The following is a 25,061-nucleotide window of genomic DNA, read 5'->3' as shown; positions in this document are numbered from 1 at the left end:
GGTTTATTTTGCTAATGCCTTGGAAAATACATTCCACTCACCCTAGTGTAAGTAAATCTTATCGTTGATTATCACATTAGTGTAAATATTCAGTGCATTGACAAATTGTGGAACTAAATAATTTTAAGCATATAATCAAAATTACTTTCTACTATGATGACATCACTATTATTGTGAGTAATTATAGATTTGGTATTTAATAGAACTTATACATTAAACCTATAATCATGTAACAAACATATGAACAAAGCATATGACTAAGTCATGGTATGATTTCTGATTTTCATTGAAAGTATATATGATTGCATTAAATTGAATTTTATGTAGGGTATAAAATTCTAACATATTATTCCTAAGCGTCATTTTATTGGCTGGCTCGCTACCCCCAACAACCTTTATACTCGAGGACATATTGCTGAATATGGGGATCATACCTCTCATAATAGATGCCTCTTTTGTGATTGTTTTTCGAAATCAGTTGATCACCTTCGATTCAGTGTTGCTATGGTGAATATTGTTTGTCTCAGTTGATATCTTGGTTGGGTTGGAATATTGTTACATAATCCTTATACATGTTGATTCAGTAGATCACTTGAAGCAAAATAATGACATTCTACAAAGTAGTTTTTTCAGCTACCATTCTAGTTGTTGTGTATGTGATTTGGTGAGCTAAAAATATAGTTCTTTGAAAGAATAGAGTCATTGGAAGAGAAATCATTGCTAGGGATATCAAATATATTGTTCATAATAACAGGATAAGCAAGTTCATTCCCATTAAAACTAAAATTATTGATATTGATTAGTTTTGGACTTTGAACAATGTATAGATAAATCTTGATTGGTTTTGTTGTCACCTTCTGCGACTTTTGTTGGTGGCTGCCTTTTGTTGTTATTTGGTAGATTTTGAGGGGTTGTTACCCTTTTTAATTGTATAGTTTGATTTTAATAAAAATTTTATAACTTACTTAAAAAAAATATCATTATACAATTAGAAGTAAAATATTATAAAACATAAATCCAGCTAAAAATAATAATATATTATGCTGCTACACTGGCAGCATTAACATACAATGTCTGGTAGACCCGAAATGATCATTTTTGGAATGATAACCATGTACAAAGCAGTCAAATAGTAGATAGAACAAAAAGAGACGTGATTCATAGAATCAAAAGTGTATGACTTAAAAAAAGTAGTGTAAAAATAGAATATAGTTTGAGAATTTGTAATAGGAGTATACATGGTGTAATTGCTGTATAAATATTTTCAAGTCTCTTTGTTGGAGATGCTGATTAAGTTGTATTTGATTATTTGGAATAATGATAACCTTGCTGCTGATTCATTAAAAAGAATAATAATATAACATAAATAGATATTTGTGGAGAAAATTGATGATATATAAAAAATGCTATATTTAGTGACAACCTTTTAGTCACAATATAAATTTTTTGTGATTAAATATGATTTTTAGTCACAACAAAACGTTACTTGTGATTAAAACTTACTATTTAAATATAAGTTGTCATTAATTTAATTCTAGTCGCAACAAGTATTGTGCCTAACACATTTAGTCACAATAAATTATAATTTTGTGATTAACACTTTTAATCACATACCTTTTAGTCACAATATAAGAATAATGATTTATAAGTACACAATTTTTTAACTTTTAGCCACAAATTAAAAATTTTTAAAGTGACAATTAAGTGTTTATGTATTTTTTTAATTCAATCTTATTATTGACATTGGCGTTATGTTAACGACTAATTAAAGGCCAACCACGCACTAAAATAGTAATGGTTCACCAAAAATATTACATATATGCATTTAATTAGTACGTATATCAAAATCTAAATGACAATCTCATTATATAGTGTGGTTAATAATATTATGTGCCTATTTGATACATATGCATGATACAATGACAAATAACTTGATGTTTGGGCTCGAGGTCGTAGTGGTTTTCTTTTGTATTCCCTTATTGTGTCAGTTATTTTCTGTTTTGTTTTGAGTTGTTTCCTCATTTCTGTCTTTAATTTTTTGAATAATGACCTCTTTCTCTCTATGGCAAGTTATAATCATGCCTAATTTGTATATATGGTGACATTATTATTTATAGTGTCACCTTGTGTGGGTGGCGGTTCATTAAATCTATCATGTTAGTCTTTGTCATTCTTCTCTATTGAGGAGATTCTAGCTACTGCCCTAACACTACGATAAAGTTAAGTGCAACATATTTTAAGCTTTAAGATCAAATATATTACGATATACTATATATGCATTTGAATATAGTTGAGAGATTTTACCTTTGTATATTAATAGAATTCTTTCTGTTCTTTCAGGAAAAAGAAAAAAAACATATATATATATATATTATACGATGGTTATACCGTGTGTTGTGTATATAGTGTTTACTAATTATATATACAAATACATTTAATATATTATGTGTTATAAATTAATAACTCTAGTGTAAATCCGTATCATTAGTTGAAGGTATAATAAAATAAATGATAACAAAACAGATCAAAGATGAATGTTTACTGTAAAGTCCTTTTTTGGCAAGTTAGTTGACAAAATAATTTTTCCATTTATGGTAAGATTGTTGTGCATTCATATTCGATTTCTTGCCTTATAAATTCGGATTGTAGTTGTCATTTTCCTTGTTTGGAAAGTTGCACTTTCAGCTGAACTTTCCTTTGTTGAAAACTTCTCAAAAGAGAAGAAATTCTCTTTTGGAAAGTTGTCTTTTTTAGGGAAACTTTGTTTATTGCCTTTTCCTTTTTGATTTCGATTGTATCTTGATACAATCAGAATATCTAATCTGTTTTTGGCAGGAATCAAGCATTGAAAGAAGATCGGACCCGATTTTAGTAAGTTTCCCGTTTCTGGGCAGATCTGCTGCGTCAGCATCCGAATCTGATGTAGCAGATCGTGTTTCTTTTGGAAAGTTTTTGTACAGCTGCTAATTCGAACTTGTGGTTGCCTCTTTGGTTTCTATGGTCTATAAATAGAGCCTAGAGAGCAACCATTCGAATTACCTCTTCCATTATTCATTTTCTACATTTATCTTTTGAGAGAAGAGAGTCTTTCTTTGTTTTGTGAGAGCCTAGTTGTTCATCTAGGTTCTAGTTGTTCTATTTCTGTTCTTACTCTATCCTAGAGGTTGTGAAGAACTACTTGACCGAACAAGAGATTGGTCTTCGGGAGAAGACTTGATAAAGCCTTACTTCGGGAGGAAGTAAGTACTTGGTCTTCGGGAGAAGACTTGTTGAAGCCTTACTTCGAGAGGAAGTAAGCACTCACACTTCAAAGACGAAGGGAGTTCGGGCTTGAAGGTGTTTCAAGAAGTCAGATTCATAAAGTGGATTACAAAGGATTGCGGCAATACTTTAGAGGGAGTCTAAACTTGTTTAAGTCAATTGTCTTTGTAATTTTGATACTTTATTAATTGATTTCATTCTCTGGGCGTGGCCCCGTGGACTAGGAGTGTTCGGGAGAACACTGATACCACGTATAAATCTCTTGTGTCAAGTTATTTATTTTTCTGCAAATATTTTATATTCTGCCTGTTCCGTTTTGCTGTAGCAGAATTACTTTCTGCTGCTGCAAACGCTTACAGTTTTTATATTTTCGTATATAGAACTGACATTTGCAAAAACACGGTTTTTCAATTGGTATCAGAGCGGGACACTAAACTCTTAGTGTGGTCCTTTTAAACTTTTCTTGTGTTTTTGCAATATGTTTCCCTTTGCAGAAGGAACTTCTATTGTTCGCCCACCACTCCTCAATGATTCCAACTATCCTTATTGGAAGGTTAGAATGAGAGCCTTTATCAAGTCTCAAAATGAGAAAGCATGGAGGATGGTTCTTTCAGGATGGTCTCCTCCTGTTGTGGTAGTTTCTGAAGGTAATTCTAAATTAAAATCTGAACTTGAATGGTCTACTGAAGATGATAATTTGTCTGCTTATAATAGCAAAGCTTTACATGCCATATTTAATGGAGTAGGTGAAGGTTATATTAAGCTTATATCTTCTTGTGAATCTGCTAAGGATGCTTGGCAGATCCTTCAAACTCAGTTTGAAGGAACATCTGATGTTAAGCGTTCTAGATATATTATGCTTCAGACCAAATTTGATGATCTTAGGATGTCAGATAATGAAACCCTAACTGAATTCTATGAAAAATTATCTGATATTGCTAATGAATATTTTGCTCTTGGTGAAAAGCTTGATGATTCTGTTCTTGTAAGAAAAATTGTTAGAGTTCTTCCAGAGAGGTTCGATGCTAAACTTTTGGCAATGGAGGAAGCTAAAGATTTTAGCACAATGAAGGTGGAAGAATTGATGGGTTCTTTACGTACTTTTGAATTAAATCAACAGATTAAACAAAAGGACAAACCCAAATCCATTGCTGATAAAGGTAAAAGTATTGCTTTGAAAGTTGCTGATAATGAAAATTCTGATAGTGAATGTGATGATGAGATTGCTGTATTAACAAAGAATTTTCAAAAATATATGAAAAAGATGGGAAATAAAAAGAATATTTCGAAAGGTTCAAAAGGTAATACTTTTATTAAACCATTTGTCTCTAACAAAAAGGGAATTCAGTGCAGGGAATGTGAAGGGTTTGGGCATATTCAAGCTGAGTGTGCAAACACTTTGAAAAAGAATAAGAAAAGTTACAATGTCACTTGGAGTGATGATGAAACCGAAAGTGATGAAGATAATTCTGAAAATGTTGCCCTAACTTCTGTTATGACTAATGTGTCGTGTGATTCACAGGTGAAAGCTAGATTGGTATGTTTGAATAATACCACCGAACAAGAGGAATCAGATTCAGATAAGTCTGAAATCTGTGAAGAGTCTCTTGCTGAATCATACAAAGTCATGTATGAAAAATGGATTCAGGTTGCTTCTGAAAATAGAGAGTTGAATAAATTGAATAAAAAATTGTCTCATCAAATTGAAATGTGTGAATTGAAAATAAAAGAGTATGAGACAAGTGTTTGTGATAAAGATGAAAAAATCACTCTCTTAAAAAAGGAACTTGAAAATTTTAAGAAAAATGTTCAAATGCTTAACCCTGGATCTTCTATTTTTGAAAAAGCTCAGAATGCAGGTATTGTTCGAGGACTTCCCAAGCTTGGTAAAGAAAGTGTTGGTAAGTGTGTACCGTGTCAACTTGGGAAGCAATTAAAAATCTCTCACGAGCCTGTGTCTGATATCAATACCTCAAAAGTATTGAAATTGCTTCACATGGATCTTATGGGTCAAATCCAAGTTGAAAGTTTGAATGTGCAGTTTTTTGTTGATCAAATGAAGAATGAATTTGAAATGAGCATGGTTGGTGAGCTTACTTTCTTTTTGGATCTTCGAGTGAGACAAATGGAAGGAGGTACATTTGTATCTCAAAGTAAGTATGCTAAGAACCTTGTCAAGAAATTTGGTCTTGAATCAGCTAAGCAGGTAAGTATTCCAATGAGCACCACATTGAAATTGTCAAAAGATCAGAATGGAGTAAAGGTAGACATTACACTTTATCGTAGCATGATTGAAAGTCTTTTGTATTTAACTGCTAGTCGTCCTGATATTTGTTACAGTGTGGGAGTTTGTGCTAGATATCAAAGTAATCTTATGGAATCTCATGTATCAACTGTAAAAAGGATTATTCGATATGTTAATAGCACTCTTGATTATGGAATTTGGTACTCGAAAGATTCTAATTCTAATCTTGCTTGTTTTAGTGATACAGATTGGGCAGGCAATGCTGATGATCGAAAGAGCACAAGTGGAGGGTGTTTCTTTCTTGGGAATAATCTAGTATCTTGGCATAGCAAGAAACAAAATTCCATTTCCTTGTCCTCTGCCGAAGCTGAGTACATAGCTGCTGGCAGTTGTTGTACTCAACTGTTATGGTTGAAACAAATGTTGATTGATTATGGAGTTGAATTGGGTGTTTTGACTATCTTTTGTGATAACACTAGTGCCATAAATATTTCCAAAAATCCTGTTCAACATTCTAGAACAAAGCACATTGATATAATGCATCACTTTATCAGGGAACTTGTTGAAAATAAATCTTTGCAATTAGAATATGTTGATACTGAAAAACAATTAGCTGATATTTTCAAAAAGGCCCTAGATTCAAGTCGCTTTGACTCCCTCAGAAATTCTTTGGGAGTTTGCATTGTTTAAATCTCTCTTGTTCATATTTTTGTACAATATTGTTATGTGATTCTTCTCTAGCTTTTAATCTTCTTTCATTGTATTCTGACAAATCATGTTTACGCTTTTGGATTATAATTAGTTAGGATCTCATTCTTATCATACTTTGTGATGTTGTGTTAAAAGGTTCATGTTACTCTTTATTTGTGTCTAGGATTAAATAATGTTCTTATATAGAGTTGAGCAATTTTTGTTTCAGTCTTGTCAGGCCCCTTGCTGGAATAGAGCTACCCATACTGAGGTGTGAAAGCCATCTTTTGAGTAAGCTGGAACATTGTAATTAGCAACTATGATGAGGATGCACTACCATAGAAAAGGGCTACCTTCAGTATGGTGTGATAACATCCAGTTGCGGGATCAAATTGAAAAAGGCGAAAATGAAAAATCTTGCCAAGGACAATGATCCTATTTTCACTGCACACACTTATGTCTGACAAGTGTGTTCAAATTTGTAAGTCTCCTCTTTTAAATTAAAGTGATAATCCTGGTTCACAATTTTTAGTAACATGCATATCTTTTTCCTCAACATCATTTAAGTTTGATTTGTTCCTGAGATACTAATTAGTTATTTTCCTTAAAAGCATAACATGTATTTTATTTTGTCAATTTTCAATGATATTTGATTACATTGCTTGTTTAGAATCTCATATATTTATTGTACACATTGTATTTTATTTTCGGTTTTGGTTTAAATAAAAAAAATAATAAAATAAAAAAAAAAAAGGAGGCGTGTGACTTGTTTCATGGGCTAAGAAAATTTTGTGCTTAAATGGTAAGTATCAACATTTATTCTTCCTTGATTTATTTTTGATATGTACTTTCATTTAAAGATTGAGCTTTTATATGGTAATGTGTCTTTAATCTTGAAAGATTGACTTATTTTTGGAAATATTGTTGGTAATTCTAGTTTCCTTTTTTTTAAAAAAAAAATGGGGGAAAGAAGTTGCAAGGAGTGGGCAGTTACCTTTTGTAATCGTGGGTTGGTGGTTTCTCAAATATTTTGAAATTGGTTTCCTTTTTGCTAAACTCTCCCATGTTTATTTCAACCAATTTTTGTCATTTACTCTCACCACCTACCCGATTCTATTTCTTTGTCTCTCTTGCTTGTTTGCTGTTCATTGTCTCTTTTAGATCAAAATGGTGAGAACAAAGAACCTAGGGCATCCCAAAAAGGAAAATGGTGGAATCTAAACAAGCCCCCTCCAATGCTCTTCTTGCTGCTCCAATCGTCTTGCTGCCATGGAGGAGGTTCAGCAAGAGTTGTCCAAGCAGTTGTCCTCATTGATCAAGCTTTATGGGGCATAAGTTTTCTTTCTTTTTATTTTTGTTGGACATATTTCTATATTTTCATTTCTTTTTGTCTTTGGCCCTTATAGATAAACAAAAAGGGGGAGTAATTGTATACTCAACTGTCTTGGGGGAGTTGAGGTTTGTGTTTGTGTTTATGTTTGTTTCGCTAACTTTGTTTTGTAGGTGTTTGTTAATTAATAATATTTTGATTATCTAAAGTGCCAAAGGGGGAGATTGTTAGGTCCTTTTCTGGCAATTTAGTTGTCAAAATATTTTTTAATTAATGTGCATATTTATTGAACATTCAATTTGTTTCTATCAACTCTGGACCCTTTTTCCAAGGGGAGTTGTGTTGAGTACTTGTGAACTATTTGGTTTAAAAGTTAGCATGTTTCTTTGGTTATTGTTGGTTTTCGATTGTGTTACTCAGGGAGAGTAGTCATTTGTCTTGCTAACTTTATCTTGCTGGTACTTTGTGTTAAAAATTATTTTGTTCATCTAAAGTGCCAAAGGGGGAGATTGTAAAGTCCTTTTTTGGCAAGTTAGTTGACAAAATAATTTTTCCATTTATGGTAAGATTGTTGTGCATTCATATTCGATTTCTTGCCTTATAAATTCGGATTGTAGTTGTCATTTTCCTTGTTTGGAAAGTTGCACTTTCAGCTGAACTTTCCTTTGTTGAAAACTTCTCAAAAGAGAAGAAATTCTCTTTTGGAAAGTTGTCTTTTTTAGGGAAACTTTGTTTATTGCCTTTTCCTTTTTGATTCTGATTGTATCTTGATACAATCAGAATATCTAATCTGTTTTTGGCAGGAATCAAGCATTGAAAGAAGATCGGACCCGATTTTAGTAAGTTTCCGTTTACGGCGGATCTGCTTTGCGTCGGCATCAGAATCGATGTAGCAGATCGTGTTTCTTTTGGAAAGTTTTTGTACTGTTGCTAATTCGAACTTGTGGTTGCCTCTTTGGTTTCTATGGTCTATAAATAGAGCACAGAGAGCAACCATTCGAATTACCTCTTCCATTATTCATTTTCTACATTTATCTTTTGAGAGAAGAGAGTCTTTCTTTGTTTTGTGAGAGCCTTAGTTGTTCATCTAGGTTCTAGTTGTTCTATTTACGTTCTTACTCTATCCTAGAGGTTGTGAAGAACTACTTGACTGAACAAGAGATTGGTCTTCGGGAGAAGACTTGATAAAGCCTTACTTCGGGAGGAAGTAAGCACTTGGTCTTCGGGAGAAGACTTGTTGAAGCCTTACTTCGGGAGGAAGTAAGCACTCACACTTCAAAGACGAAGGGAGTTCGGGCTTGAAGGTGTTTCAAGAAGTCAGATTCATAAAGTGGATTACAAAGGATTGCGGCAATACTTTAGAGGGAGTCTAAACTTGTTTAAGTCAATTGTCTTTGTAATTTTGATACTTTATTAATTGATTTCATTCTCTGGGCGTGGCCCCGTGGACTAGGAGTGTTCGGGAGAACACTGATACCACGTATAAATCTCTTGTGTCAAGTTATTTATTTTTCTGCAAATATTTTATATTCTGCCTGTTCCGTTTTGCTGTAGCTGAATTACTTTCTGCTGCTGCAAACGCTTACAGTTTTTATATTTTCGTATATACAACTGACATTTGCAAAAACACGGTTTTTCATTTACGATCAGAGATTCCATCTAACCAATAAAATAGTGACACAACAAAATCACAAATAAAGTTAAAAGGAAATTAATATATAAAGGAAAAAAATGGGAGCAAAAGGTAATTAAGAGTATGCACAGTATAGTCTTCCTTATCAAATTTATTTATATATATATATATATATATATATATATTTATTACTTGAGCCAGGAGGAGAGGGGGTGTGGTACCACAGAAAACATTACATTATATATTGCATGCTCAATTGGAAGTACATATAGCCAAATATATGTATATATATATATGTATGTATATATCAAACAAAGACAAAAGTTACAATTGTAATCACTCCATACACACTGTTGACACTACTAGTGGGGGACCTTCAAACTTTGATATTTGCCATCCATTTCTGGTATCCCCACACTCTACATATTTATATAGCAATAATTTTCCCAATTAAAAATCATTTATTATAAATATATATACTTGTATATTTACTTACATATAAAAACAAAACTAAAATAGTTCTACCATGTTTTTAGTTTAATAATATATAGACTTGGAATTTTTACAATAGTTGGTTGATAATTAAAACCAAAAGATATAAGAATTTATTGTGACATACTACAACATCAGTGATGTCCTCGATCAAGCCCCTACCCAGGGCCATTTCAGTAATTTACTAGAGATATAGGTGGAATAAAACTGAAATGAAACTTATCCTATTCCGCCGAGCACTAGTGATCAATTCAATCTAAATATATATAGAAGAAGTAAAATTAATAATTTCACTAGGGTTGGCAGAAATTGATCCTTGGACGGTTCAAATAAGAGCCTTGATATATAGGTTATCCTTTTGTCACTATTTGATACTACAAAGACTTATTATTTACCAATTAACTATTAAACTATAGTACATTATTATCACATGACACATTCAACATGTATGTATATTAATATATGCTCTTGGGAGTGCATTTATGATGGTTCCATACACATTTTTCTCTCTCGAAAGGTCTCTGCCATATGATTCACATGGTCCAAAATGGTCCATACCATATCTCTCCCACCGTGTCTCATAAAAACAAAACTTATATATATACACATATATATATATATATGATGTCACATAAGTAAATAGTAGGAAGATAAAATCTCATAGAGCAAAGGAAAGCTAGCTAGGTAGAGTACTACATAGGCATGCAATGAAGGTATAACAATGAAAAGGAAATAATAATAATAATAATAATAATAACAAAATAGAAGTGGGCTATATAAATTAACTAATTAATAATCAACACATATACATATAGGTATCTAGCTAGGTAGCTATATGTTAAAACAAAATATGTGGGGGAGAGAAATAAGAGACGAAAAAAGAAGGGTAAGAGAGTAGGTAGTACTATATTTATAAGTATATAAAAACAAACTACAATGATGTACATATATATTTTATATATAGAGAGTGGGGAATGGCACCATATAAATGTGACTGTGAAGTTTTGATTCCTTGGCATATAAGATATAGTTCTGTTGGGTTACTGTACTCAGCATTGAATGAGGGAGGCCATGAAAGTGGCTGAACCAATGGGCTAGCATAGTTTCTCAAATATCCCTAAATCTCATCCCCCATCCATTTCCAGGTGGGTCAGAAAATTTTCCTATACATATTGTTTGTTTGTTAGCCCCCACACCTTCTCTCTCTCTCTCTCTCTCTCTCTCTCTTATAAGTTATATATGCCCTTGTTATAGGTCGGCCCTGTCTTGTTTTGTCGACAATATACAATATATATATTTTATATTTATTTAGTTTGTGAGGCATTTTATGAAACACCTTTACGGCTGTTTTGGAGGTAGTAGCAGGAGGAGGCATGAGTAGTTACTGTCAAGGGCGCGCGGACCCCTAGCTTGAAAGTTTTTACACTATAATTGCGGTTGTTTTATGGGATCGGCTGCCATGCATGCACTAGTACTAGTACCCTTACTTTTTGCACTGTCATTGTTAAATGCTCTGTCACAAACTTTATTTATTATTTATATATAATTATATTCATACATACATACATACATAAATATAAATACATGTCTACATGATCATAATACACATGTATGCATGCATCACCATATATTATACATTGTTATTATTTTGTAACATCAATTAATGTAATATGTAAAATTCTATATTACATTCATCATATCTTTTTTCCATAGTTAGAGCTATCTAAGGCGCACCAATTGGACCCCAAAAAAATCGTTACAGAAATACACATATTTTTTTAAATTACAATATTGAATAATTAGTAATTTTACCACTTAACTTTTTATACTACTAAGTGATGCCTCTAAAATATACAACTTGTTAATAATATATTTCAAAATATAAAGTTTACATTAAGGTAGTTCTTTTATTACATTCTATTCAAATTTTCATGGCACAAAGAATGATAATTGACAAGTAGATGTGAATTATATACTTTAATAGAATGAAATGTTTTTTCTTTTAATATAATAATTAATATTTTTAATTTTTAGTTTTTTAATTATTAAGGTAAAAAAAAGTGAAAAGTATATTATAATTTATATCTATTTGCCAACTATCAACTGTTCTGTCACTCATTTCATAAAAACAATTGAATAAAATATGATAAAAGAGAACTACGTACATTAATGTAAAAGTTATATTTTCAAAGATATTATTAATAAGTCGTATATTTTAAAAGGTACAACTTAGTAGCGTAAGATTTTCATGAAGAAAAATTACTAATTATTTTACAATATTTTCTTTAAATAATTTTTTTTACTATCATTTTTGCTTTAATCTGAAACAATGTCAAGGTAGTAAGGCAACATGGAGACAATTTTACTTAGTTGTCTGATGAACCTTACAAATCACTTTTTATTTAAGCGTTGGAGAAACTTAAATAGCTCTAATGCTATCTATATATATATATATATATATATATATATCAAAGTTGCTCATCACAGTATATGTGAGGGGGTGCGCTACTTTTAATGGTAGCTATTCCATTGGGAGTAAAATAGTTGAACAACTACCATAGGAGCAATGTGGTATTCAAATTTTTTTCAAAATAAAAGTTTTTGGCTGAAAAAAAAAACAATAACAAAATAAAATATTACAAATAAAATTAATGATATATTAAATTATAGTGTGTGAGACATCATTTATAATTTTGCTATTTTTTTTGTTAAGCTGTAATTTTTTGTTTATTCCTAGAGATTTTAATTTCGCTGCCTATAACGTAGTTAAATGGGTGTTTGCTAACAATGTTACTGGCAAGGTTAATCCATTTTTTATACCAGGAACTGTCATTTGTAATAAGATCTAACTTTTATTTTAATCTATAAAATATTAAAAAAAAAAAAAAGACACTAGTTATAGAGTTCCTTAGTATTGAAGTATATTTTGAATAAGTAGAGAAGTACTTTTTTTTAACACACATTAATTAAATATAATTGTAAAATAATTTTTATTGATGAATACCCTTTTTTATTAAAAAAAAAAGTACCAAATATAATCTCACATAATTTATCAAAATTAGAGTTTCTAACACCACATAATGAAGATATAACTATAAAACTAGGTATATGAATTAAAGAATAACACAAAAATGGTAAAAATTAAAATTGAAAATGAAAAGTGTAATTTTTTTCTATTTTTAGTAAGAAGTGGCCAATAATGATGTGGACTAGAGAGAAAATAAAATATTATATTTTAGAATGATTTGGAGTGTTATGACAACTTTAGACATTACTTGTATTGGAGATGCTCTTATAGATGACCAATATAGAAAAAAAAAATCAAAAATTATTTATTTATTTTTTTAAATATAATTTTTAGAAAAATAGAAAAAAAATATAAAAAATAAATTGGAGGAGGGGATGGCAATCTCTGGTCCCTCTAGCTTTGTCATATGACTCTACTTGATTTACCAGCACCAATATAGGCATTAGGCAATCCATTAGAGTTGGCCTTATCCTTCTCTCTCTATACTAGCATGGGTTTTAAGCCACATGGGGTCCCACCCTCTGTAGCTACTCTCTACAAGAGGACCCCCACCTCTTTTCCTTCCTCCATTTTTGTTTTCCTTTTCTCTTTTTGATTAATGAAATTCTTTAAACTCAATTGTCTGCTTAATTCAGTTACTTCTTCTTCTTCTACTACTACTATACTACTTTTTCTTTTTCTTACTTTCTGCATGGGTGCTAGTACTACTAGTGCTGCCTATAGTATGATAATGATAATGATGATGAGGAGGATCAGTTTATATATGTATGTATTGATAATATTCAATCGCAGCCGTATATCTTTTTCTTTTTTGTCATCAGCTTTAATTTTTTTTTTTTTGGGGGGGTTCATGGTTCTGACTCAAAATTCATAATTTCAGGTCCAGATTTACATTTATCTCTGTCCCATTGTAACTTTTGGAACATGGAATGTTGAGTGTACTAGGGGACTCCTCATTCGAAAAAGAAGAGAAATATAATAAAGCCAAGGAAATGGCATGCATACCAAACCACCACCATCATCACCATCACATATGTAATATATATATATAATAACCCTAATAAAACTATAAGATGAGAATTAAAGAAGAGAAAAAACACAAAGTCTAAATGGATAATGTGGATGTGTGAAAAAGAAGGGTGTAGAGTAGTGTGTCACGGGAATTTGGTGTGTCATTAACATTATTAACAGTAAAAAAGAAAATATGAAAGTGGTCCATGCAAGTCTATTTAGGAGTGGGCTCGTGTAGATTGCACGCGTCTTAGAGTTTGGCAAGAGAGAGACGAAAACTACTTCTCTTCTTATAATTTGCTTCTTTTATTGTCCTCATTCATTACGCCTCTTAAACCCTTAAACCTACTGCTTCTCTCTTCTCTATAGAGTGGGCTCTATACACACATACACACACCCTCTCTCTCTCTCTCTATGAATATTTATATACATATAATATGTTCAGAGCTGATTTAAAAGAATCTTGTTTGGTTGGGTTCTCACACTTTTCTTTCTTTTTACCATTATATATTTGGTTTCCAACATTGAGCAGTTGCATTGTACTTTGCATGGAACATAATTTGACAACATATATATCGATCTCTGTTTTCATTCATTTTAAATCAGCAATGTTAGAAACGTACCCATTTCACAAAATGGTTTATGGCTTATATATAAAAGGTCGAAACCTATGTAAGTATATATAAAAAAATTAATTGCCATCGTTATATACAAATCATATATGTATGTGCTTACAAGTGCTACATGATCACCACGTGGAAGATATGATTATATGCATTGCTATAACAATACACTATAAATATATATTGGTATTGGTAATACTAACCATGTAAGTGTTATTAAACACAAATACATTTAGGTGGCGTAATGAAATGGAATGTATATCCCTTTCTTTGGTAGAAATAGTTTTTTTTATCAATTTCATTATATATATTTATATTAAATTTGATTTTATTTTATTCTTATTTCTATTCCTACACTTATTTCTATTACAATTCTCATTATGATATTTTAATTAGGCACCTTAATTTTAAGGCTAATTAGGATTTTTGTTTCCTGAATTTAACATGTACTAAATTATACTACCTAAACTTTTAAGGTCGTTAAAAATATGTCCTGAACTATTAAAATTGTTGAATTTAAATGAAATTAGACAAAAGTCCTTAAATCCAACAATCTCAATAGTTCATAGAGCATTTTTAACGACATTAAAAGTTCAAGGATCATAATTTGATATATGTTAAAGTTCAAAAAATAAAATTTAAAAATTCTAATTAACCTAATTTTAAATATCAAAACCACATTAAATTTCTATTTTGACTTTTAACTATCGGCTAAAACTAAATTAATTGGTGTAATAAAATAAACATAATTAAATTTAATATTAAATTACATCATTTGAAGTCAAATGAAGTTAGGCAGATATAAGAGCACTCAATTTGTTTTTCTTTTTTTGCAGACATAATTAAGAATGAAAATTAATTATGAGAGCGCAGATTTTGTTGTTATGATGATGACTTTTAGGTGCATAAATATCAGTATATATCTTTTGTGGTATATGTGATTTTGCTAACGTTAATTCGTTATACTTGTCTCCAATCTCTCATTATATAGATAGGTAGAAATAAATATATAGCTACAGTCCTATAAATATATATATATACTGATGAGACTACTGTACTAAAATATATTTTTCATTTTAATTTTCTTACACTGACGAAGCTGTATGATACTGCTGGCTGGCTCCCTTGCTACGTCTAGATCATGTAGATGTCACACTATCATGGAGCGTAGGGGCCCAATTTATTGCATACCTAAAAAACCCCATGACTCAGTCTATAATTATTTATCTATTTCTATCTCTATACATCTATTATTAATTTCTATATAAATATATGTTTATATATATATACTAGGTGAATGTACGTGTCGAGCCACGTATTGCTAGTTTCATTTAAGATTTTGGTCTTTTTAAGATTTTGAATGTATTTTATTTTTAAAGATTACAAATTTTTTGTTTGAAAAATTAAATATTTATATTTGAAATATTATTTAATAATGTATTAAAAATAATATTAGTGTAATTATAAAATTGTAAATAAATTTATTATTGGAGTAGTAGATTATTCTATTTAGTTCTTTTTTTAACATAGCATTGTAATGTAAGTTTATATCTATAAATATTCTGTAAAGTGTTAATATTATATGGACATCTCCATTTATAAAGCTAAAAAGTGGGTCAATGACAAAATTGGTATATCTACAATCACACAAAGATAGAAGTGGTATTTCTGCTTCCTATGCTTATCTAGAGAAAACATTAAATAACGTGAGGTTAATTTTAATATATAAAGATTTTTCTTTTTTAAAAAATAAATAAAAAAATTATTAATATTCTCCCAAGATAGGTTTGTTAGAGAGATATGTGGCTAAGATGATTTTTTTAATTTAAAAAGAGATTATTAATATTTAAAAGATTGTTTAAATTTTTGGGTTTAATTATTGGGTTTATTTGTTAACGGGAGATAAAACTTAATCGTTAAATTTAACAGAATATTCTTTTTATTTTTAAGTATATTCTGTTAAACCAAGAAATGCCGTTAGATAGACACTTTTAATATATAAAGATATATATGTAACCTACTTCATCCTAACTAATTAATAATAAAATATAATTTGATATAGCATCATATTAATTGATGGTGTTTTTTTTTTTCGGCAAAACCTTTTTAATTGTGGTTTAATTCTTTAAATTTAAATTTTAGCCGTAAAACCCTTCAAACTATTGAACTAGTAACAAATTTAAAGTGTCATTCGGTTAACTGTCACTATGAGCATTCTTATACACATTGACACGTTTATATGAATAGTGGTAATGTCTCTAGAAAAAAAGTGTACCAATATTTTTTACATTCAAATAATTTTAAATTTAATTATTTTTATGTGACACTAAGCCATCAATTATACCAAAGAATTTAAAATAATTTATAATAAAAAAATAAATAAAATTTAAACTGTCTATTTTAAATTATTTTGAACCTTACTTTTCAACGTGTTACATTATTTTAAATTTTATAAAAAATTAACGAGATGTTTTAAATAATTATAATATATATTCTCATATATAAAATTAAAATTATTTAGTACATTGTAAAATCTCTCATTAATATGTAACTTCTAATCACATCTATACCAAGTTACCAACCAAAAGAGCTATCTTAATTTTTTTTCTTCTTCTTCTTTTTTTTTTTTTTTCTGATAGAAGGGTTATCTTAATTTATTAGAGCAATTATTCCTCTATTGAAATTTTCCTAGCATGTATACAGTATATAGTAGATATTATTAATTAGGATGATTTTTCTTTAATAAATAGTGGCCTCCTAAATAATAGTAGAGTACAGTTCAATCAAGAAATATTGGAATATTTAGAAATATGAAGAATAATTAATATCATTAGAGTACACAGTAGCTTATATATGTAGCTAAATTTGGAGGCACATTTTTTTATTATTATTAAAAGAAAATATAATATAATATGTACTGTACACATAAATCATAAACAAATGTAATTCAGACCTACGTGGCAGAATACTTTTATAAAGAACCATCTTAAATGAAGATGTGTGGTTGAGATGTTCTTTGGCAATATTGTTCCTTTAATATATCAAAATATTTATTATATAAGTTTCCAAGAGAATGTTACGTACATATTATAATTAAATAAATAAAAAATATATTCTTGCATAATATGTGTTTGACACTTAATTTTTAACCAAACTGGAACTTTGGAAGGCAGATTTAATTCCTCTCCAACTTTTACAACAATTTAATGTTTTATCTACTATATTTATTGTTGTTAAGATTGTTTGATTTAGATTAGTTGAATAGATTTGGGTTATAAATGTTATTCTACTAAATGGATCTTGGAGACTTTGCAAAAAAAAAAAATTAAAGAATAATATTATGAGAAAAAATGAAATATTCTTTTTCGAAAGTTTTTACAATTTTTTTTTTTTAGTGATTTACTTAGATTGTAATTTCTCTCTTGAGTTTTTTCTTCAAAGTAATTTTGTGTCCCTAAATAATGAAATAAGACCACTATCTATCGGGGCTAATTACATAAGAATGAACTTCCTTAATCTATAAGAAATAAAATAAGAAATTAATACGTTTTCATAATTACAATAAAAAAATTGGGCAAATCTAGGCTAATTGCCTTTATTCTCTGAAAGTATGAATTAATCCCACAAAAGTAATAATTACTTCGTGACATGCAAGTTTGGATGAAGTTTTTATTGCCAACTTACATCTCCTGGTCGGTGCATGCGAGTTGATCACACGATCAAACTGGTTAGATGTCCACTAATGACTTCGCTCTTACAACTTGCCATGCACATACAACTTGAATCTTCATATCAATCTTCACAGAATGCTAGGAGTAAGACACGTGTTATCCAGTCAGGTGCGACGTCATAGTAAGACACGTGTCATCCAGTCAGCTGCCACGTCATAGTGCAAAAATTAGAATAACATTTGTCCCTCAAGTCTGCGCGGGACCTTTTTGGTCGCATAGGGACTTCATTCGGCTAGGAATCTGTCTCGATGGGTGACACGTGTCCTAGTTGTTGAAGTTGATCCGACGTGACTTGATTGAGAGTCTCTTCAGTGTTTGGGGCATTAAATGCCTCTTGAAAGATGTACCTCGAGTCACGTACTGAGTGTTGAAGGGTACAGGGTGCATGATTTCTGTCCTTCATAATGAGTACTTTAACATACACTTTTGGGGGAGAAACTCAAATTTTGAATATTGACTTAATTAATTTCCTCTTTTAGGCGCCTATATAAGGGTTTAATCCTTCGTGGGAAACTTTTTAGCCATTTTCATTCTCAGAGAACAAGAGCAAAAAGTTTTTGCGTATTTTTCTCTCAAATCTTCAAAGAAGTTGCTGGAGAATCCATTGACATTACCTTCCGAGCAGATAAAAAAATCTCCGAACAGTAAGTTACTTTTCCCTTTACTCTATGCAATTGCCATCGAATGTACGTATTATTTTTCTGGATTTCTTGTTGCAAATTTATCTATTCTTGAACCGTTCTTGACTGATCATAGAATAGATAAAATCAAGGCTTGTAACTTTGACTAGCATTCAATTATAACTTCTGATTCTCTAATTGCATATCAATTTTGACCTGAAATCGTTCATATCCACCCATTCATGAGATTCTAAAGGTTTCTAGGTACATCTCAAGATTTTGAACTTCTGGGTCTGGAAATTCTATTTTTGAATGAAATCCTTTCTTTTTATCTTTACTTTTTCATAACAGTAGCAGATAAAGGTGCCTCGCCTAAGGTTAATGCAAGCTCGATTATGCCAAGGCTAGCGATGCTGTCTCTGGTGAATCTACAAAGATTTTGTTGGGTTTTATGCCCTAAATAAAACTCATTTCAATATAATCAGATTTACTTATTAATATAGATCAGAAATAACATTTAATGTTGCATGGTTCACATGATTTATTTCATGATTATATGTACATGATGTATAAATTCATCTGAAACCCTTTTCACATACTTGATCCTGTTTATTGTGCCGTCAACACATTGGAAAGTAAACATGACTATGTGAATAAAAGTTTCCTAGATTTATCAGACATAGGGTTTTACTGATATGATAATCTACAACAAGAGTTTACTTGTATTTGGAGAAATACTATGTTCTTTCCAGAACATTGGTTAAAGTAAAGCTCAGGTTGGATGCATGGAGTATGCATCGGAAGGGACCGATATTGAACTTTGACTTAGATTTATTAAACTTACCGTAATATCTATTCAAGTCAATATCGCCTAGTTGATCCTAGATCAAATGATCTTAATCCTGATATGATTAGGCTCAATCTCGAGAGGCTATTCGTGTTCTTTGATTTGTTAGTTAAGCCTACTTTTAGGTTAGGGTGATACGTACATTTTGGGAACACGGTAGTGCAATTGAGTGGGAGCGCTATCATAAACATGGAATCTATAGCTTCTATCTGGCGAATAGTAAGCAAAGGATGATCTCCTTCGAGCTTGACCAAACGAACATAAATGGTGGAGTACTCATTTCACATAAGCTGAAATATCATTTATACGGGGTCAAGTGTTTTAAGGAATAAATACATTGTAGGGTGTAACGGTAATTTAATCCCTTTACAGTGTAGATCATTCATATAGAGGATCATTGATCAAATTAGGATTATAACAATGGATAACTAATGATGTGTCTATATGGTGGAACATATAGAGCATTCTATATACTGAGATTGCAATTCTAAGTTCTATGCGTGGATTCAACGAAGAATTAATAAGTTAGTAAATTTTAGTAATAAATTCTTGATCTACTTATTGGAAGCTCGGTTATATAGACCCATGGTCCCCCCACTAGTTGAGATAATATTGCTTGTAAGACTCATGTAATTGGTTTTGATTAATCAATTATAATTCTCAAATTAGACTATGTCTATTTGTGAATTTTTCACTAAGTAAGGGCGAAATTGTAAAGAAAGAGTTTATAGGGGCATATTTGTTAATTATGATACTTTGTATGGTTCAATTAATAAATATGATAAATGACAATATTATTTAATAATTATTTATAGTTATTAAATAGTTAGAATTGGCATTTAAATGGTTGAATTAGGAAATTGGCATTTTTGAGAAAATCAGATACAAAAGGTGTTAAAATTGCAAAATTGCAAAGCCCAAGGCCCAATCCACTAATGCTTGGACGGCCACCTATTGTAGGTTTTTAAGTTGATTTTTTCATTATTTTAATGCCATATAATTCAAATCTAACCCTAGTGGAATGCTATAAATAGATAGTGAAGGCTTCAGGAAAATTACACTTTTCTTCAGACTTCTTCTGATTCAGAAAAAAACTGAGCCTTCTCTCTCCCTATCTTTAGCTGACCACTCTCTTTCTTCTTCCTTAGAATTTCGAAATCCTTAGTGTATGAGTAGTGCCCACACACATCAAGTGATACCTCAATCATAGTGAGGAAGATCGTGAAGAAAGACTTTCAGCAAGAAGGAGGTTTCAGCATCAAAGATTCAGAGAAAGAGATCCAGGTTCAGATATTGATAATGCTCTGCTACAGAAAGGAATCAAGGGCTAGATATCTGAACGGAAGGAGTCATTATATTCCGCTGCACCCAATGTAAGGTTTCCTAAACTTTATATGTGTTTATTTCATCGTTTTAGAAAGTTCATATTTAGGATGTTAATAAACATACTTGTGAGTAAATCTAAGATCCTGGTAAAATAAATTCCAACAGATTTACCATACAATGCCTTAACTTGGATTTTTTGAGCCCCATTTTCTTTAGAGTCTCCTTATAAAGGATATTTACCGAGCTCCCATTGTCTATTAACACTATCTTGATCCTCTTATTAGCGAGTTGAATGGTTATCACCAGTGGATCGACGTGAGGTTACCTCATGTTTTTCTCATCTTCCTCCGTGAATACAATGGGAGGTTCCTCAGTTTTTACCTTCTTGGAAGGTTCTGGGGCAAAGGCTGATTGCTCGTTCTTTATTTCTTTCACATATCTTTTCTGGGCGTTATTGCTTTCTCCTGCGATATGTGGCCCTCCCGAAATAACCAGGATGTCTTTCAATAGGAATAGGTTGTAACCCCTGGTTATTTGGGTTATTGGGCATACTGGGATGGTTGTATCCCTAGCCCTGTCTTTTCACGTACTGGTTAAAATGGCCTCGAGCGATGAGACTTTCTATCTCGTCTTTCAATTGATGACATTCGTCGGTCGTATGCCCAATATCCTTATGGAATTGACAATAATTGTTAGGATCTCTTTTGCTCAGCGAATTCCTCATAGGCTCGGGTTTGCCGAAGGCTACTGTAAAGCCCGCTTAGTTAATTTAGAAATTATCAGTTGTTTATGATTTTTTATGAAATTATTTATAGCTATTTAAATAATTTATTACTGTTATTTATGGAATTCTGAAATGCATGGTTAAGTTATACAATAGTTTTTCATATTTTGCATTTCCGGTGTCCGGTATTTGGAACTCGGCGTTTGGCTCAGTAGAAATCACAACTTAGTATGTTAGTAATTTGGGGACGGGTTTTAGACATTGGGAATGTCGGGAATGGCCGGGAATTTAGAATTTCCCAAAAATACCCCTGTAGTATGATTTATGTGATTTTATGGTGGAGGGGCAAAATGGTCTTTTTGCCCCAATGACTTTTTGTCTTTTAGTGACTTTTTATTTGGAAATTAAATGTTTATTTAATTGTTATTTGGCTGAAATAAATGAGATAAATGGCTTTGCTTTATTCTCCATTTTTTTTACAAAATTAGACTAAGTGTTGAAAATAGAAACTTTGAAAAAAGAAACTCTCTCTTTCTTTCCCTTCCATTTTCGGCCAAGCATTGAGCAGCAAGGAGTGGGTTTTTCTCCTTTGATTTTTACTTGTTGATTCATCTCATCTTAAGATCCTTTGCAAGCTAGGTTAGCTCATCTCCTCCCTTCCTTAATTTCTTGAGTTTTTGATGAAAAATATGAGTAAATGCATGTTAATTTGGTTGTTGTTGCTGCTGCTTGTGATTGTTGTTTTTATGTTCAAAATGTTGGATTAATTATGTTTAGTTAGGTTGGAATGCATGCTAGTTGTGTTGTTCAAAGCTTTGAGATTTTTTTTAAGCTAAATATGTGATTTTGGTGAAAATATTGTGAATCTGTTGCTGGGTTGTTGTGTATGATTTTACTTGATTTCAGAGGCTTGTTTATGCATGATTTAGTAGATTCTAGCTTGTTTGATTGCATGATTGTGGGAATTGCTCAAGTTTGAGTTTAGAACTCAAAGCTTGAGCTTTAATGGCAAGTTGTGTATCTGTGTTTTCTGGGTGGTTTTGAGGCCTTAGAAATGTTCTAGGGAAGGTATAGAATGGTTTGGAAAGTTTCCGAGGTGATTTGGGGTTGAATTGGTCGAGTTATGAAAATTTGATGTTGCTGCTCGCGAGGAACCGGAATTCCGGTTGTGCATCGGAATTCGGATGGGGGTCACTGAATGTCCGAACCGGACTCGGTTGGGCAACCGGTCTACCTAGGGGAATTTTCTTAACCCGTGTTTTTCCTCGTTTTTATGTTTTAGGGGTATTGCCATGCTTTTTATCGATAAAGGGAAACTTTTAGTTCCTAGTTTTAGTCCCAGGAAGTGATTTAGCGTGTCACTTATAGCGTTGTGATTTTTATGGTTTAGGAGCCGGAATCCGTCTTCCTTCGCCCCAAAGTCGGGTTGACCGCACACCCGAATTTAATCCGTGTAAGATTAGTATAACGATGCATATGTAGATTACATGTTTAGCGAGCATGTAGGAAGCCTATTAGATTACATTAGTTGTATGTTGGCTTCGAACCATCCAACCCCGTCACGTCGGCCGGAGTATGACCCGAATGAGTATGACCGGCTTGACCGATCAGCCGACACTTGGTTGGTGGTTCCGTGCTATTGACGTATCCCGTCTGGTACAGTGCCGAGTATGACCAAGCAATGGAGTATGACGGCTTCGACCGATCGGTGAGGATATAGTAACACGTCTGAGACAGCCGAGTATGACCCAGCCAGCGAGTATGACCGGCTCGACCGATCAGTTGTTACGTGTCAATAGTACCGTCCCTATGAACGTTCGTAACTCGCACCATGTTGGACATGGCAAGAGTGGGCTCGCACCATGTTGGACATGGCAAGAGCGGACTCGCATCGTGTTGGACACTACAGCTAGTATTATGTACGAGTATTATTATGCTTTTCTTACAGAGTCTGTCGACTCACAGTTTACGTTCATGTGTAGGTAAAGGCAAGGTCGTAGGGCCGATGGACCGTGAGCGAGCTTATGAGATTGTACATGTCGGGGCGGTTAGGCTGGAGCGTACGATCATCGGGACACCGAGGCCGATTTTTGTAATCGGTCGTTAGACGACTTTTATTTTATGTACGTTTAATCGCTTAAATCTTTTTGTAAATGATTTTATAATCGGGATCCCGAGTCTTTGGTAATATTGTTTTATAAGTTTAATTAAAAAGCAAAATTTTAATTAATCACGTTTTTCCATAAACCTCGTTGATTAGCAACGAGCCGCACAAGACGTTTAAAAATCACGTAATACGCCTAAGGTAGTTGTGGTGTTACAATTTGGTATCGAGCCACTGGGTTGTCTTCCGAAGATCGTCACGACATGTACAATCATCATCGCCAGCAGTTAGCTCGGTTCACGGTTCGGCTCAAGCCTTTATTGCTTTAGTAGTTTATTTTATTCAGCTATGAAAAGAAAAGCCTCGTTAGGAAGCATGTTAAGTAGCGATGGTAGAATAGGCGCATGTTTCGTTTTTAATTTCCAAATTAAGCGGCATTAGTAAGCTCTCGATGATCGTGACCCGAAGTGCCAACTCGGGATTTCGAGGCGGTTCGTACTAGATGGACGCCGGACGAAATATTAGGAGTCGGGGCATCTCGGTCGGTCGGATCAAGGTCGAGGAGCTCGCTCCCTCAAGTGTTTTGGGCCGAGGTAGAGGTCCCAGGGGCGGTGGTTCGCGGTTGGAGTGATGTTAACTCGCCGCAGCTGCCCAAGTGAATCAGAAGCCCGGAATTGGGAAGTTACGGTTGCGGAAATGCAAGCCCGGATAAAGAGCAAGACCTCGAGATTTCGAGGTTGAGACGACGGAGGTGCTTCCGCTAGGTTCCCAAAGGTGCCGTAGTTCCAAAGTGGCACCTCGCCCTCGCCGCCCAGCCGAGATAGTGGTGGCGGCCAATAGATTGGAACCTTTGTACGAACTGCCCGGAAGGTGCACCTCCGGTTTTCCTGGGAGGTCCGGACGTGATGAAAGCCGAGCAGTGGCTGACGGTGATCCCCAAGATTCTAAACTTTATGGGTGTCACCGGGAACGGCAGAGTGGTGAGTGCCACTTTTCAGTTTTAAGAAGACGCTCTGGTCTGGTGGGACATGGTATCTCAGATCCATGACGTCGTCACTATGACCTGGGAAAGGTTTTAGGAACTCTTCAGCGTTAAATGTTATAACGAGGCGGTCAGAAGCGCCAAGAGGAAAGAGTTCGCCCACGACCCGGCCGAGAGAATATGAGCATGACGGAATATATTACCCGGTTCGGCGGTTGGCGAGGTTAGCCTCGGATTTGCGCCAACCGATTTCGCAAGAAAGAAAATATCTCGATGGACTTAATGTGAAGATCAAGTATGACCTTATGATCACTACCGACGATCAGACCATCTAAGCTGAGATGGCGAAGGAAGCATGGTGAGCCGAGGGCGCAATAGATGTATGTGGAATCCTAGGACTCCGAATGTGGCGGG

General features: G+C 32.7%; 1 long non-coding RNA gene across 1 annotated transcript; it reads left to right on the top strand.

Moving 5' to 3' along the window:
- The first annotated feature begins 10,286 nt into the window (after positions 1-10,286).
- LOC115715960 (uncharacterized) lies at positions 10,287-14,151 on the top strand. The gene is made up of 2 exons (XR_004011492.2): positions 10,287-10,796; positions 13,560-14,151. It is a non-coding gene; the product is annotated as an uncharacterized LOC115715960 (long non-coding RNA).
- The last annotated feature ends 10,910 nt before the right edge of the window (positions 14,152-25,061 follow it).

This window comes from Cannabis sativa, chromosome 5, assembly GCF_029168945.1.
Source record: "Cannabis sativa cultivar Pink pepper isolate KNU-18-1 chromosome 5, ASM2916894v1, whole genome shotgun sequence".
Classification (NCBI taxonomy): Eukaryota; Viridiplantae; Streptophyta; class Magnoliopsida; order Rosales; family Cannabaceae; genus Cannabis; species Cannabis sativa.
This window is presented reverse-complemented; position numbering and strand designations above follow the sequence as displayed.